The sequence below is a fragment of the Dipodomys spectabilis genome, unplaced genomic scaffold (assembly GCF_019054845.1).
Source record: "Dipodomys spectabilis isolate Male_0828 unplaced genomic scaffold, ASM1905484v1 ptg000063l, whole genome shotgun sequence".
NCBI classification, from domain to species: Eukaryota; Metazoa; Chordata; class Mammalia; order Rodentia; family Heteromyidae; genus Dipodomys; species Dipodomys spectabilis.
The window spans coordinates 618,068-634,579 of NW_024870740.1; positions in this window are offsets into that span (position 1 = coordinate 618,068).

Sequence of the window (16,512 nt, forward strand, 5' to 3'; positions counted from 1 at the left end):
ATCATCATCATCATGATTATCATCATTAAGTAGTGGCATAAAGGTGTTACAATTGCATAAGTCAGGCTATGAGTACAATGTAAAATAAATTCCTTTCATTTGTTTATTCAAGAAAGTATAATGAATGGAGCAAGAAATCAATCTAAGATGTAACCATTTAAAAAACATTTCTCTGAAATTTCTGTGAGCTATCATGGTCCAGAGGTACAGATGTGGACTTTGGAGCAAAGAGAGAGCCAAGGGAAAGATCCGGAACTAGAGCAGGCGGTTGGGAAGATCTTGGAGTGCAGCTCTTCAGTGTGGGAAGGCAGTCACATAATGGACAAACAGCTGTTTGAATCATGCAATGAAACCTTGCAAAAGGGAATAAAAGGAGATCATTTTTTAAAAATTTATTTTTATTGTGAAGGTGATTACAGAGGGGTTAAGTTACGTAAGTCAGGTAATGAGTACTTATCTTTTTGAACAGTATCACTCTTCTTTTGAGAGATCATTACTGATAAGGAGCCCACAGCTACAGTCCAGAAGGCTTGAAATACTTAAGTAGTGTTTAAATACTTTTAAACTGCAGCCTATATTAACACTAGCAATTCTCTAGACCAATCATTTGTTCTTATGCAGTGTGGGCTAATGTTTCTTAACACTGCTATCATGAGGAATAATATTTGATATATGTACTTGAATATCAGTACAGAAAGAGACTGAAGCTGTGCCCATGGAAGCCAGGAGTAGGTTACATGGACAGAGCAAGGAGAGACTGAAGCTGACTGTTATTGTACTGAGTTACATCATCATCTGTAATAGTGTGAAGTAAAGACATGAGTAGTCAGCTGCTGGAGAGGTCCCTGGTCTTCTGCTTTTCATGAGACTCCTTTGAATATCTAATATTCAGGACCATTCCATCCAAGGGTATGGCCCACTTCCCTCAGCTTTGATGAATTTACTATGCTTATAATAGAGCCCTAAAAATGAAATACAAGTATAAAGAGCCTAAAGCTGCTGTTTTTCTTTTTGCACAATGCTTTTTAGAATATGTCTCTCCTACACTCTTACTGCCTATTAACCTATTTCTTTACAAATTGAAGATATTAGTAAAAAGAATTCTCAGCAATGTGCTAATTCATCTTATATTCTCAAAATTTTTCAGTGATAGAATGCTGACACTCCTTTAACTCCCTTCAAAAGCAGTGGCCTGAGAAAATGCTTGTGAATACTGACATATTGATTTCTTTCAGATCTATCATCTATCTATCTATGGGAATAATATATGTATATATATATATATATATATATATATATATACACACACACACACATATGTGTGTGTATTGCTAGTGGAACGCAATGAATGGGAGAACGGGATACTCTCAGACAAAGGCTGAAGCTCTGTACATTTGTGTAGAGAGATATCAAGAATTATGCAAATGTGGACAATTCTCAATTATTTTAGGGCTACCTATTTGGTGTCTTGTTCATCCCCCTCCCCTCATTATTCCTTCACTCATTCCTTTTGGACATTTTTCTGCCTACCTACAGTTTATGTAGCATAGGCGAAGCATCCCTTATCTGAAATTCTTGGAACTAGAAAATTTTCAGATGTTGGATTTTCTCCCCAAATTTTGGAGGATTTGCATATATGTAATGAGGTATTTTAGAAGTGGGACCCAAGTCTAAACATGAAATTAATTTATGGTTCATCTACACCTACATATATATCCTAAGGGTAATTATTTTGAGTGTGCCTATATTTTGACTGCATTTTGTCTTTCTAGGTCAGATGTGAATTTCTCTATTGGTATTAATTTAGAATATTTCAGGATTTGAATATTCAGATTGGTGATGCTCAGCTCCTAACTTGCTTTTATTACTGATGATTACCAGGTTATCACATTCCAAAGAACTTTCTAATTTATGTCTGTGCTCACCAACTAGCAAAATTCATTCCATTCAGTCACAGAAACATAAATGGAACAAAGCTTCACAGATTCTTATCAGGAAAGAATTATATGGATTTTTCTTTTTGGCACTGGGGCTTGAACTCAAGGCCTGGGTACTGTTGCTGAGCCTTTTCCCTCAAGGCTAATGCTCTATCACTTTGAGCCAAAGTGCCATTTCTGGTTTTTTGGTGATTAATTGGAGATAAGAGTCTCACAAACTTTTCTTCCCAGCCTATATTTTCTATTACAAATAAATGAACTGGGTTTATTACTCATTTTTTCCTGGTCTCAGACTAAAGTTTTCACTTTAGGCTGTTGTTTCAATAGCTGAGTAAACAACAGGGTGACCTGTATATAAAGGATCCTGAAAATTGGCAAGATACTAAGTGAGGAATCCTGTTGAAGGTTTCTAGGGTAACAGAATTAGAAAGGCAGTATTTCTAAACATGAATTGGAAAGGCACTTCTTATTACCCATCTCAGAAGTACTGGTGCCAAGTACCCTGAGTTCTGGTTATAGTTCCCATTTTTTGGCATCCTTGTCATAATACTTTTCCAAAAACTATTTACAGCACTTTCAAAAAGAGCCAGCTTGTGACTAATTGGTAATGTTTTGAAGATAACTAATACACATATATATTTTAGATTGGCAAAGAAAGAAATCACAGGCCTTGTGTCCAACTGATTTTCCATTTTGCTCTGGGAACAATTAGCCCCAAACATGTTGAATAGGTTTTAGGGCACCACCCAAAGACCAAGTTATTCTCTTCAAATTGGGAGAATATCTTTTTTTTTTTTTTTTCAACATTGTTGGTACCAAGGCCAAGTTCCTGGGCTTATGTCACTTTACTCAAAGTTCCAAGAGGGCTTGATTTCACTTCAAGCACGTTCTTGATTTCTTTTGTGCAGCCAGTATAGTGCGATTAGATTGGCTTGCTATTTCAGTACACTGGAGAATTTTTGCAGAACCTACTTTGTTATTGAAGTGAAGCATTTGCTACTAATCAAGTTCTCACATATTAAGAATACAACTGGCTCTTCCCTTAATTGTTGCAGTTGTTTTTAAATCCAAATTTCCAACTATTTTTCCATCTGACATTCTGTGAGATTGGGTTATTTTCTGGAGTTTGTATGTTTGCCATGTATTGAAGAGCATTTCTTACTTACCCTTTGCAAAGATGCTTATAAACATCTGACTGACCTGCTGAAATGTCTATTTTTAGATGCATAGGAATATGACATTTTCCCTTAACATTCCATCACAGGGTCATGGAACTTTTGTATTCATTTGTCTTATGAACTCTTAAATACGCCAAAGCTTTTTTAATTTCTGACCATACCTGACTGATGAATTCTATACGTTTTTCTCATTTAGTCTCTGGAATAATGAAGCGATGTTTGTGAGAGACAAAAACATGATTTTCTGGGAGTTCTACCTGTGCCATAATTAATGACAAATTTTGGCAAAGAAGTAACCACTCAACACTTAGTGCACAGCCAGAATCTAGGAACCTGAGAAATAGAGAATTTAAAATAATATCATGGGCAGCCTTTGCTGAACATTCCAGGAAGAAATTCTAAAAGAGTGGAAACTGCAAACATAATCTAACATAATTGAGTACTTGCTGCTCTTTGAATAGCAAAGGAGAGACTGTCCTATCTGGATACCCACTCTTCACGGCTAACTTCTCAGTGCTGCAATTGAAGACAATACAAGAGATACTCGAGAACTGCTTCTCATTGCTGAGCAGTGCCATCTGAGGGGTGGGGAAGCAAGCCTCTCTGGAGCTTTGATAATCATGACTACAGAAGAAGGTCCCAGATATTTTGTTTTGTAGTTTGCTAATTTACCATTTAAATGTATCTAAAACTCCTCTAAGGTAGCTAGCTCTTTCAACATAAGCATGGAGTTTATAGATTTACCATTTTTAAAATGTTAAATTTAAAATGTTTGATATGATAAAAGCTCATTAGTTCCAAATTCAAAACTGTGTTATTAACAGAAACAGGTGGCATCACAAAATCATCAATGAATGGGAAAGCAATTATGATAAAATACAAAATATAATTTCGTGTCAAAAACCTTTAAATGGATGCAATTTGTTTAAATTGTTATGACATGGGTGACAGTTGTTTTGATTGTGTGTTTTGAGCCAAGATCTTTTTGTGTAACCTAGGTGAATCCAGAATAACAATCTTCTCAGCTCCTTGCAAGCTAGGATTACAGGTTTGCCTGATCATGCCTGACAATAGTTTCTTTTTCTTTTTCTTTTGTGACAATAGTTTCTTAAGAATGGAGCCTATCCTAATTTTAGAGAGAAAAAAATCACTGAGGTAGAAATGGTGTGCAATCATCTAAAATAGAAATAGAAACAAGCTTAATTTTATGCAAAGTTTGTGATATTTTGTTAAAATCTGATAGTCACGTTATCCTTTTAAATTTTTTACTCTATTTTTTATAACCATATATCCCCATGTGCTATATAGGTGCCCTGAAATACCTCTTAGATTACATTATGTGCTCTACAAATGATACCATTTTGGTGCACTTCAAAATATTTATCTATTTAGGTCCCATAATGGTATTCAAAATAAGAGCAGTTACCACTTGTGCTCCTGGACCTATATGGTTTGTGGCTAGATATGATCTTCCTTTGCTCTATTCATCTGTATTCCACCTAGATTTCCTGGCAGTGCATTGAAGCACAAAAATCAGGCCATTCTTGCCATATGATATAAAGTAGGTTGTTCCTTGTTGGATGGAGATAACTTCTTAGTTTCTTAGGCAAGGAGCTAGTCAAGTTTTGCCAGTGGAGAAGACGCTGAGTGCTGGGGGCTCAAGCTTGTAGTGCTAGCTCTTTGGGAGGGCAAGATTGAGAAGACCACAGTTTGAGGCCAATCAGGACAGAAGAATTTGTGAGACCTCCTTCTTAGCTAATAGCTACTCAACATGGCAAATGCTTAACATCTTAGGTATGTAAGAGGTTGAGATGAGGAGGATCATAGTTCCAAACCAGTTTGTGCAAAAAAATCTCCAAGATGCCATCTTACCAGGAGTTGATACGTTGCTTATATACCTCTTTTATCCTAGCTATGGCAGAAAGTAAACAAAAAATAGGACCATCACAGTCCAGGCATATGCTTACACAGAAAATAAAATACTATTTCCAAAATAACCAGTACATAAAAAGACTGGAGGTGTGGCTCAATGGTAGAGTGCCTGCTAGCAAGTGCAAATTGAAATCCCATTACAACTAAAAAAAGGAACACAGAGAATCCTGAGGACATAAAATGGAAAATTAGAATCAGATATAGCACAAGTAGTATATATGTTTCAATTTCAAGGCTTTCATCAACAACATGCTTTACCCCCTAAGCATTACTAATGGTATATTCTCTACCAATCATGGAAAAGACCTCACATCCCCTCTCATAGATTTTGAGTCAGCGAGTATTTTCAGGCCTTGTTAGTCAGTCCAAAGTCAACATCTTTCACATTCATAGCTCTCATTTCCTGTTCGCATGTCCTTCCCCACCAAAATATATTCTGTACACTGTAGCAAGAGTGACCTGATTATAATGTTGCCAGCATGAAACCTTTAATGTCTTGTCATTTTCTTAGACAAAAACTTAAAAATCCTTAATATGATCTCCAAGCCTTTATACTTTTGCTTCTGCTTCACTCTAACTTTAAAATATTCCATGCTATATTTTCTTAATAATTGAGTCACTTATCCGTTCAATATTACAGTTTACTATATGACTTTAAACATTCAAGATTCTCACAGCATATGAGAATATAATTAAAGTACTGAATAACCATTTTAATGTAATTATAAAGGTGATATACAGAGAGATTATAGTTACAAGAGTCAACTAAAGTGTACATTTCTTTTTGAACAATGTCACCCCTTCCTCGCTCTCTCCCATTTTTTCTCTCCTATCCCCACCCACAAGTTGTATAGTTCATTTTCCACATTTTCCCTCTATTTTTGTGATCCACCTGAATAAGCATTTAAAAAATTAAATATTTAACAATATTATTATATCTCTTAAAATGATTATAATCAGGGATTTGAAAGGGCCAAATAGCTTTTTAGTGCACATAAACGAAGCTTAACAGTCATGTAACTTGGCTGAAAAGCTCATTTGACTGTTCCCGCTTCTATTAGCACTGTGAATTTTGTGATCTTGGGGAAGGGAGTCTTGTCTTCTGTTTGTCTTGTTCTGTGTACTCCAATCTTTAATACAGTCAAGAGGAAGAAAGAATAATTCATGTTTGAATAATTCAGTTAAAGATTAACATAAATAATTATTAAATTTTTTTTGGCTTTAGGACATTGAAAAGGGATGAAGAGATGAATGACGCATGAAACTAAAGAAATAAAGCATCCAGAGAACCCAGGAACTCTCTGGACAAAGCCTCTTTGTATGAGAATGGAAACTAAATATTTAAGAGTACTTGTGCAGTCTAAAGCAATAAAACATAGCTACCTTGAGAAATACGAGAAAGAAAAAAGGCATATGGTATTCTCTGAACCCAGTTTGAGATATAAAAGTATGTCACGCAGGTGCAGTTGAAAAATATTTCATCAGAAGATTTTATATTTGGCAGTGAACTGGTGGTGGGATTCCTCTTGTCAACTTAGCTGTAGGTCCTAAAGATTTAGTCAAAGCCTTGGTCTGGGTAACACCTGTGATCATTAGCTAATAATTTTTGTGACTATTTTTATGTGGACAGTATTGGTATTCACAAATGAGAAAGGGAGTATTTTGTGGGAGACTTCATTATTCTAGCATTGTTCCATTGTCCAGGTTCCAAACTGATGAGAAGCAGTGTTTATGTCTTGAGTCATGATCAAGGGTTTTCATCAACATGAGACTTGAAATTTACTACCAAGTATTTCAGGAACAGGGCTAAAACTTTACTCAATAGATTTGTCGTTAGAGAAAAATTGCAAGACATAACTTACCTGACTTTGTAAGTCTGGTCTTTGGTAATGACTAGTTTCTGAAAAATGTCTCAACTAAGTATAAAACAGACTATGGCAGCCCAGGAAGCAGAGAAATTATGAAAATAAGTGGTCTTTGTTTGATAATTATAAACAAAGTGCTGCATGTTTTTCTAATATCTAGGATATGGGACATTTTTTGAGAAAAATATGTGTGCAGGCTTAAAAAAGAAACCCCTCCCAGTTCACTGATTTATTGAAGTAATGTTTTTAAAAATATTTTTTATTGTAAAGATACTGTACAGAGGAGTTACAGTTACATGGGTAAGGTAATGAGCACATTTCCTACCTAGTATTGTTACTCCCTCCTTTGTTTTTCTCCTATCATCCCTTCAGTCCCTACCTCTCCAACTCCTCTCTCATCCCCGCCTCCAAATTGTAAAGCTCATTTTCAACATAGTCTTGAACATCTCATTGTTACAATGGGCCAACCTGTATCCTTGTTTCAGCATTTTGTTATTTCCCTTGTCCTCCCCAAATTAGAAAAATGTATATACAAGATGTAGGGCATCAGAATCAAATACAGTGAAAACAGGGATTATACCATGGGTGAAGTGTGGGGGAGAGCAAAGATGGCCCTGAGAGGAAGTTGAGTGGGCAGAGCAGGATTTGTTTAGGTTTAGTGTGTAAACAACTCATGGAAGCTTAGGTGCACGTTAAGGTGTGGCCTTTCAGTGATTGGTTGGTTCCATTTCCTCTCCTCCCATGCAGTCTTTTGCTTTTAAAAGGGGATGCTCCCTGTTAATAAACGAGTTGCTGCTGGGGAACAGGCCAGCAGCAGCACTTTGCACTTACCTCTCCTCGGACCCAGTCAGTCCAAAGACGGACGAAGACCCAACATCTGGCGCCCAACATGGGGCACGAAAGGAAAAGATACCGGCCGAGGCTAAGCAGTCTTTCCGGGTAAGTGAAACCCTAAGTATGGGTAATGCTATATCACAAAAGAAGGAAGAGGAGGCAACATTAGGCCTAGAAAGGGTACAGGAGGACTTGGAAAGTGAGAAGGAAAAAGAACAGGTCAAATTCGACCAGGAATGCACTATCTGTGCATGCAGGGGCGGAGGCAGCTACTCAGGTGCCCTGGACGGTCCTAGGCCCCCTCCCTATTCCCCCAATTGGAAGAGAGGTACGGCACCCTACGAGACCTGGGAGAGGGACTTCCAAGTCCCAGACCCCTACCACATGGAGGGGCTGAGGGCTGGGGAAGTAATCTACTCGGAGACCTCCTCTGAAAAGGAAGGGCCACCCAAGAGCCCAGACTCTCGGCCACAGGATTCGCTTCCCCAAGCGTATCTGATCAATGTGGCATCAGGGGCTAACAGGCCCTTGGAATGGTATCCATGTGAAGCTAAGGATCTTAAAGAGCTCCACCAGGCAGTGGCGGAGGATGGCCCAAACTCTCCCTGGGCCACAACACATACAGGAGAAAGGACTAAACATTCACAAGCACATTTTCTTCAATGCTTTGCCACCTTGGGTCTACTAGCACAAGTTAAAACCTATAATGGACCCTGTTTTGTCAGTAAAGCAATGTCAGAGTTTTTTGACAAATGGCATATTAATCATACTGCAGGAATTCCTTATAATCCCCAAGGCCAAGCAATTATAAAAAAAAATCACCAATGTCTTAAGGAACAATTAAAACAAAAAGGGAGAGTTAGTCCCCTATATACAGTTAACATTTTCAATTTTTCAAAAGGGACAACTGACTGGGGACAACTAAACCCTAAGCCCCGAGTGAAAGTCAGGTGGAAGGACCCCCTGACACAACAATGGAGAGGACCTGACCCCCTAGTTACCATGGGCAGGGGATTTGGATGCATTTTTCCCATAGGGAAGATAGCCCCCATTTGGATTCCTGCCAGGAACCTTAGGTTTTTACCCATTTCCTCTATACAGGAGGATGCCTAAGGATAAACTAACCATCCCCAAGGGCAACCAGCCCTTGAGAAGCTCTTGTGTTCTTCAACAATTGCAGATGGTGATACTCCAGCTGATGGCTGTCCTGACCTTCCCAGTCCCTGCAATGGCTACGGAATCCACATCAACCTCAACGGGTGACCTGGGCAGTGATCAGCGCTGGCAATGCAGAAATCATCAATAGCACCACAAGAGAAGCTGTCCCTTCGACCTGGTGGCCTGACCTTCATTTTGATCACCACCCTGTGTCATTACGTATGGACTGTTTAAAACATATTTTTGTAAGAGCTATCTATTTTAATGTTACCTGCTCTAATTGTTCTTTTACTAATTGCTTGTACAACCACCTTTTGTTATGTGTCCTGTAAATATGTCTAAAACCTGCTCTAGAACAAGCCCCACCTCTGGGCTCTAAAGTGGCAAAGACTGCTATCCCATCCCTAAAGTTAAAGGGCTAATGACATTGCTTGGCCTGGAAATGCTTTTGCTGATGCTTTTTCTATGCCTTCCTTGCATTATACGTGCACTGCAAAACTCTTATGAGCTTAGCCAGCCAGTTACATAAGATCAAGCTCCAAGTGAATAAATTTCCCCCGAGAGGAACCGCAGCCAGAGACGGGTAAGAGGGGGTGCCAGTCTGACCAACCTAAGACAGGGCCTTCAGCTTTGCTCTGAAGAAGTTCCCGATAACGGGTAAGACAGACAAGGCAATCTACCCAACCTAAGACAAGCTGGTTCGCTTCTTTAGACAAAGACAGGGTGTCTTTAGACAAAGACGGGGTGTTGGGAGCTGACAGTAAAGCTTAAAGGTCATCTTGACCCCTGTGCTTGCTTGAAGGCACGTACAAGGAACTGGCTTACTTGAAAGACACTAGGTGCCCGGGATTGCTTTGCTATGTCTGCACAGTTTGTTTTAAATTTTACTGCTTGGGACATTTCAAACTCTAACTGTGGTGGGGCTGATGTTTATTATTGTGCTAGGTGGGGATGAGGGCCCTTCTTTCCCCCCAGACTTGCCTCCAACCCCCTGAGTGGCCAAATGTAATCCTGTTAAAATAACCTGTATGGAGGAGGGGAAAGAGATAACTAACTGGGAGGTGGATCTGCCATTAAAACAAAAAGGGTGAATATGTCGGGGGTAGCAAAGATGGCCCTGAGAGGAAGTTGAGTGGGCAGAGCAGGATTTGTTTAGGTTCCGTGTGTAAACAACTCATGGAAGCTTAGGTGCATGTTAAGGTGTGGCCTTTCAGTGATTGGTTGGTTCCATTTCCTCTCCTCCCATGCAGTCTTTTGCTTTTAAAAGGGGATGCTCCCTGTTAATAAATGAGTTCCGGCTTGACTTGACTCCCTGCTGCGTCTGATTGTCTCCTGGGCTAAGGGAGGCTGGGGAAAGGGCCAGCGGCCGCACTTCGCACTTACCTCTCCTCGGACCTGTCAGTCCAAAGACTGAGGAAGACCCAACAGTGAAGAACATACAAAAAGAAACAAAAAGATCACATAGTACATTAAAAACAACAGCGACAAAGATAAAACCTATTATGTCCCTATCTTAGGGTTCATTTCATTTAGCATCATCTTATATGGTCATATGTACATAGCTTTTGCTTTTCTGCTTGTCTGGTAAGATTAACTTAGACATATACTAGTTATTGAAAATAACTTTTTGGAGGCAATGTCAACCTTGTCTGAATTTGGAGAGTTTCTGAGTTTCTGATTGAATTGTATTGTCTTTTTTTAATATGTATTTTTTTATTGTAAAGATACTGTACAAAGAGGTTACAGGGGCTGGGAAGTTGACTCAGCGGTAGATTGCTTGCCTTGCATGCATGAGGCCTTGGGTTTGATTCCTCAGTATCACATAAACAGAAAAAGCTGGAAATGGCGCTGTGGCTCAAGTGGTAGAGCACTAGCTTTGAGCTGAAGAGCTCAGGGACAATGCCCAGGCCCTGAATTCAAGCCCCAGGACTGGCAAAATTACAAACAAACAAAGGGGTTACAGTTACATGAGTAAAGTAATGAGTACACTTACTATCGAGCATTGTTACCCCCTCCTTTGTTTTTCCCCAACCATCCCTTCTTTTCCTACCTCCCCAACTTCTCCCTCCCCATCCCTGAAGCTGTAAAGTTTATTTTCAACACAGTGTCTTGTATATCTCATTGTTACACTGGGTCAACCTGTATCTTTATTTCAGCATTTTGTTATTTCCCTTTCCCTCCTCAAATGAATATACAAGATGCGGGGCACCTGAATCAAATACAGTGAAAACAAGGGTTATACCATGGGGGAAGAACATACAAAAGAAACAAAAAAAAATCACACAGTACATTAAAAAAAAAGCAACAAAGATAAAACCTCTTGTGGCCTTATCTTGGTGTTCATTTTGCTTAGCATCATCTTATTTGGTCATATGTACATAACTTTTGACCTTTTCTGCTTGTCTTAGACATATACTAGTTATTGAAAATAAGGGAAACCATGGGACCTATGTTTCTTTGGGCTTGGCTTACTTTACTTAATATGATTTTTTTCCCAAGTCTTTCCATTTCCTAATAAATGGGGTGATTTTATTTTTTCTGATGGAGGCATAGAATTCCATTATATTGGTATGTATGTGTGTGTGTACATACATACATACATACATATATATATATATGTATATATATATCATTTTCTTGATCCATTCATCTACTGATGGGCATCTGGGTTGGTTCCATATCTTAGCTATGGTTAATAATACTGTGATAAACATAGTTGTGCTGGTAGCTTTAATATGGTCTTGTTTGTGATCCTTTGGGTAGATGTCCAAAAGTGGGATTACTAGGTCATAGGGGAGCTCTATGTGGAGTTTTTAGAGGAACCTCCATACTGCTTTCCAAAGTGGTTGAACAAGTTTACACTCCCACCAACTATGCAGTCGGGTTCCCTTTTGGCCACATCCCCTCCAGCATCTGTTGTTATTAGAGTTCTTGATTATAGCCATTCTAACTGGGGTGAGGTGGAATCTGAATGTTGCTTTGATTTGCATTTCTTTTTTCTCTTTCTATATATGTATATATTTAATTGTAAAGATCCTATACAGAGGAGTTATAGTTATATGAGTAATGAGTCCATTTCTTACTGAGTATTGTTACCTCCTCCTTTGTTTTCCCCCCTATCATCCCTTTCCTTCCCACCTCCCAAACTCCTCCCCCACCAAGTTGTAAAGTCTGTTTTCAACATAGTGTCTTGTACATTGTTATGATGGGTCATTCTGTATCCTTTTTTCAGCATTTTGTTATTTCCCTTGCTCTTCCCAAATTAGAAAAATGTGTATACAAGATGCAGGACACTGGAATCAAATACAGTGACAACAGGGGGTATACCATGGGGGAAAGAACATACAAAGAAGCATATTTTTATATACTATATATATTTTATATTTTTATACCTACAGAAAAAATACTATCTTCCATTTTCAATAAAAAACAACCTCCAAGGACCTTTTCTTTCGTAGCTGTGTTACTCAACATTTTTGTCTCTCTTACAAATACCGGGGAAAAATCAACTTAAGAAGAGGAAGATTTATTCTGCCTCATGGCTTCAGAAGGTTCAGCAGATGGTAATTTGGTTCCGTGTCTTCTGAGTCCATGTGTGGGGGGAAGAATGCTATGTTGGGGGAACATGTCATGGAGCAAAGTGGTTCCCCTCATGGTGAACAGGAAGTAGAGAAAAGTGGAAAGGGCCAAGAACAGGATTCAACCTTCAATTACATCCCTCTAAGTGACCTGCTTCTTCCAACCCAGCCTTACACCCTAATTCTCATTGCTTCTCAATAATACCATTGAATCATGAATCCATCAATAGATGAACCTATCTGTGAGGTCAGAGCTCCCATAATCCAGACACTTTTCCCAAGTTCCATCTGATGACAACTGAGTCTTTATCACATGAGCCTTCAAGAAACATTTCATATTCAAATCATAACACTCCCCATTTTGTTTTCACGAGAGAAAGATTTGACACATTTAATCAGTGGACTGAAATGAAGTCCCAAGTGTCCTGTCCCCTACACCAGGCACCAACTATTCTCTCAGCACATGCAGACAGGAGATAAGCGGCTGACAATTGCAAACGTGAATCTCTCTCCATGTGCAAAGAAGGGAAGAGTCCAGGGGACATGGTAAAGAGACAGATCCCTTCAAGAAAAAAGAAGGAATCTTTAGAGAAAAGAAACAAATGCAAAAGATTTCTTTGAAAAATAGAAAGCATATTCCAGCTTAAAAATCTTTGATGATAAGAAAGTCTTCAGGGATAGAAAGCTAGAGAAAACACAGACTTAACTTTCAGAAATTAGCAGCTTGGAAATGGAAGGAGAAAATACAGGCTGGGAATTCCTGGCAGTAGACTGAGGTGACATGTCATAGAGCTTGCATCGTTCTTGGCAATGTGTTTTACTTTATGTAACATTAACAATGTACAAATGAAAGAATGGAGAGTTAAAAATTACCACTGGGTGCCTCTTACCATTTAGCTACTGTAAAAGTATATACCATTTCATATGGCATGTTGCTGATACTCAGAATATCTTTGGCAAGATGAGAAATAAAGGTGCAGAGTCCGGAAAGACTTGGAAAAAATTTTATGAAGTGAAGTAAGCCAGGTCCAAAGAAAAATAGGTTTCCCTTATTTGCAATAACAAGTACATGTGTAAGACAAGCAGAAAAGGTCAAAAGCTATGTACATATGATCATATAAGATGATGTTAAGCTAAATGAACCCCAAGATAGGGACAATAGTATCTTTTTTCTTTCTTGTTATTGTTTCTAATGTAACATGTGATTTTTTTGTTTCTTTGTATTTTCCTCCCCCACTGTAGAACCACTGCATCTTGTATAGACACTTCTCTAATTCTGGGAGGGGAAGGGAAAAACAAAATGCTTAAATAAGGATACAGGTTGACCCATTGTAACCATGAGATGTACAAAACACTATGTTGAAAAATGAACTTTACAACTTGATTGAGGGAGGAGGGTAGTTGTGGAGGTGGGAGGGAAGGGATGGTAGGGGGAAAACAAAGGAGGAGGCAACAATGCTCAATAAGAAATGTACTCATTACCTTGCTCATGTAACTGTAACCCCTCTGTACAGTATTATCACAATAAAAAACATACAAAAATATTCTTTTGCCAAATAAACCTAAAGCCAAATGTATATAAAGCCAAATGCCCTTCTCCAGTTTCCACTGTGTCGAGGATTTTAGGGATGAAGGGATTTTTCTGAGTTGTGACTGGTAATGAAGAATGAACTTTGCCGGGCAGAGTAATTTGAGGGCAGTGTAGTGATTGTAAGGTACCGCTCAGAGTCCAAACCTACCTCACTTGGTTCTGTGAAAATAAGCACACGCCTTTGAAGCCTGCTTGGTAGTTAGTCATAATGTAGAGCCAGGCCTTCATTAGATCATTCATGAAGTAGGAGGAAAATCAAGAAGGTATCTGATTTTTGTTTTCCAACAAGTCCTGGGAGAATGTAGGTAATTACAGCAATAATGTTTTCTCAATGTGCTTGTTGTATCAGCTGTTAATTGGGTTATTTTTCTGATAACTTTCTTTTCAGTATCATAGTGTCTGTTGCCTATTCTTTTGACATAAAACAGGAAAATATTTCCATATCTTTTAACATCTACATATTTCAAGTTCTTAATCCTTTGCTTTATAAAACACATATTTAACACATCGTGATATAATTATGTAATCACATATTTGCCTGTTCAAACTCTAGTAGATGTTGCTGTAAATAGCCTGTGAATTGGTGCAAAGAATTTGTAGCAACTTCTCTGCCTGTCAATCCAGGCAGTTATAACAAAATAAATTTGTCCCAGTAACTTATACTAATAACAGAAAATTGTTTAGGGAGGCTTAGGTGTCTAGAATCAATGTATCTTGAAGACTTACTCTGCTTCCAATATAGCCCTTTCCTGCTGCATTTTTACGTGGCAGAAAAAAACAAATATGTTTAGTTCTTCATCTTCCATAAGGACATTAATCTCACTCTTAATTACTTCCTCCACCATGGAGGAATTTTAACATATGAATTTTAACATGTGAATTTTGGAAGAACAAATATTCAGCTTAAGACACTTCCCTTTTTTCACATAGGAGTGTATGGAACATACTCCACAAAAGAAATTTAGAATGAAAATCCTATGTGTTAGCTGACATCTCAGTGAGGCCATTTTTCCACTCACAGTTCCATACAAGGCTATCCTTATAATCTAGGCATGTCTCTTCCTGAGTAAGCTGGCTAACAGGGAATGTATCCACAGTAGCAGTGGGATCATGACAGAACACACACACACATACACACACACACACACACACACACACACACACACACACACACACACACACACACTATGTACAGCATTTGAATCCTCATTTCTCAAAATTCTGATTTGTCACATATTTACACTGATAAGACTTTTGTGTCATGTATTGTATTTTACTATTTTGGATGTAATTCAAAATATTTAGGCACTCACATGTTCCTAGGTGAGACAGTTATAATGGGACTAGGGCATAATGGTCACAGGATTATTTGCTCTAAGGTCAAGCTTGGCGTACTAAATTTTTGATGATAATAGTGCTGACTTTGTTTTCCTATAGTAGGCTATATTTTGTGATCTGGCTAATTATTCCTAATTGTCATTATTCTATGTTTGTTTTTTGGCTCTCATATTTCTAACACTCCTCACTTGTCCCTCAACATCGATAGTTCTTCATAGCTATATGTTATATGTGCTTTCAGCCACCCGGATACCATTCCAAATCCCAATTGAGAGCCTTCTCGTGTTCATTATTCTGTATTATGACACCTGTCATAAGTACTTAGGCTTGATTTATCAGGCATAAATAATAAAAAGTCAATTCTTTGATACTAAGTATGGGTATGCCAATTTTGTTATTGTTCTGGTTTGTTTTCATCTTTTACTCACAAGGATTCTTCTCAAAATGACATTCAGCTTGCTAAGTGACAGCAGAGAATGTTTTGCAGCGTTCTATGTCACTTGCTTTAATGTATCTCCTTGTCATAGTCTTTCCGAGTCCTGAATATGCCACTTTCATGGCACCTGCTTAGATTTCTGTTTATATGAGTGCTGCTCCTGTATGCACCATTAATAGGAATTTAGTTTTAGGTTTTTATTATGAGTGGTCCCGATAGCTCTCTTGGTATGAAATAGACTTCATACAGAGAATTATATAGACATGTGAATGTAAGTCTTAATATTCATAGGTTGAAGAAAAAAGGGAAATATGTGGTACTGTAAATATGTTTCTGATTTGTGCATTGATAATGTAGCTACAAGATAATCACTCATCAATTCAGTCAATAAAAATAATTTGAGTAGATTGGCTATATTAAATGTCTTTTAAGAGAAGGGAGCTGAAAAGTAATAAACAATCCATTCTTCAAGTATTGAGAAGCATAAGAAGGAGGCAGTTCTGCAAATAGCATCAGGGTCTGATAAACTTGAACTGTTTTACTATTTAGTGCAATACTTAGGGAAGAAAACTTGCTCTATGGACTTAGATTTCCTGAAAGTTAGGAAGGAGAATGCTATTGGATAATTCAAGAATAGTAATACTTAAAACTGCATTTAGATAAAA